This window comes from Priapulus caudatus, unplaced genomic scaffold (assembly GCF_000485595.1).
Source record: "Priapulus caudatus unplaced genomic scaffold, Priapulus_caudatus-5.0.1 Scaffold84, whole genome shotgun sequence".
NCBI lineage: Eukaryota > Metazoa > Priapulida > Priapulimorpha > Priapulimorphida > Priapulidae > Priapulus > Priapulus caudatus.
The window spans coordinates 559,416-561,540 of NW_014577145.1; positions in this window are offsets into that span (position 1 = coordinate 559,416).

A 2,125-nucleotide genomic window follows, 5' to 3' on the forward strand; every position below is an offset into this window, starting at 1 on the left:
GTATACCGGAATGTACCCTTTTAACTATCTGATATGGGTAGGGTTAGGGTTAGGGTTAGGGTTAGGGTTAGGGTTAGGGAGTAGACGTAGGCGACTCCCTAGACTCGTTAGTAGAGTAGGCGAGGTACGGTCTGGCATATTAGATAGTACCAGGGTACGTTCCGGTATACCGGACCGTACCCAGGGTACGTTCCGGCAGTACCCAGGGAGACATAGACCCTGGCAGCGTAATTATACGGTGCATGGGTACGTCGGGGAACAAGTAAAAGGATTATCTTGTATTATAGGTTAAATGAAAAATGGTCGGGCATTGTATATGATTGTTATATCTAAAAATATTGTAAAATAAATACTATTAAAGTGCTGCCTGTTGTTTTTGTTGAGTTGCTGCTGCTGCTATTGTTGTTGTTGCTGCTGCTATTGTTGTTGTTGCTGCTGCTATTGTTGTTGTTGTTGCTGCTGCTATTGTTGTTGTTGCTGCTGTTGTTATTGTCGTCGTTATTGATTCTTTTACACTTGCTTCACTTGGTGGCGGTGACGGTGCACGGCGGCGGCGGTGGTGGTGGTGGTGGCGGCGGGAGCGGTGGTGGTGGTGGTGATGGTGACAGCGGGAGCGGTGGTGGTGGTGGTGGTGGTGGTGGTGGTGGTGGTGGTGGTGGTGGTGATGGCGGCGGGAGCGGTGGTGGCGGTGCTGGTGGCGGTGGCGGTGGCGGTGGCGGTGGCGGTGGCGGCGATGGCGGCGGCGGCGGCGGCGGCAGCGGTGGTGGTGGTGGCGGTGGGAGCGGTGGTGGTGGTCCTGGTGGTGGTTGGTTGTGGTGGATGATGTTGTCAATGTACAAAAAGCCTTGATCGTAGTATTATAAAAGGTGCACACTTTCAAGTCTACCGGGAAGAGGAATTGTCGCCTTTATGCAATCCTAACGTTATTGCCACTTTCTCTTATCTTGCTTAATTCGCATCCTTCTGAATTGCTTTGACTTAATAATTTATCTTACATAGATAGTGTATTAATTCATATTTTATAAGCCTGTGTGCACGCAAGCGTGCGTGTGTGCGTGCGTATGTGCGCACGCAAAGGGTGGCGCCAGAAGGGACTATTCGATCGCGAAACTATACGATTTTTTTTCACTCACTTATGATCTGTACCTAATGGCTTACAGTGGCTGCGGCCATGGCTATATCTAGCTCCTTGGTCGCGGCATCAGCATAGCAGGATGAAGTGTTGATTTATCTGTTTACAAATACCATGTATTACAATGTATCGATAGCTATAGATACAGCAATTATAGCCTGTTAGAACGGCTAAAGTTGTCATTTTAAACCTTGAAATCTATAAGAAAAATGCAAGATTAGATTCGTAGATATCTTTCGGCCCCTATTTGAGTTTAACCTCCCTCTACCTCCGGAGAACGTCCCCACGCCTTCGTCTGTGATCTTAGCTCATGTGCGGGGCAATCCCTGGGGCCACATCTGACGTGCGTGCATGCGTGCATGTGTAATATAATCACAGAGACTTAGATGAGTTGGCCTCGAAACATTTATCACTAATCTTTATCTGAGACATTAGTGCATGATGTACTTAACTAGGATCAGTTACCATTAATTAACTAACGCCTTCGATTTCTCCAGCCGCAATATATAGTACACTATGCATTATTATTACTAGGCCTATATATACGTATTATAAATGGTGATCTATTAATAATTAATCGTAAAAGTAATAGTGTGTTATACGATATCCAAGACTGTATAACCCAGGAGCATTCCTTTTCGCCAGGAAAGGCCATTAAGGTTCGCATTTAGGCCAGGAGCCTATGACCAGGAACATAGGATTTTCTAATGTGTACCATGAGGTGGCTAACATCATAGCCCGGTAACTGCCGAATTTACAAACTCACGATACAGTGCACATACGTCTATCGTGTGCTATAGCCACGGAGGCATCGCACCGTGTGCTGCCGTTAAATACGACTGGCCTGAATAATTAAAAAGACGCCGCAGTCGTTAGTTGGAATTAATTGTAAAACGCATCGCTTGCTTGTGTCATAAAGCTTTTAGAAGCGTAAAAATATTCCGTCACGAAGCCTGTAACACCGCGTACCCTAGAGCATTGTGAAGACACGTA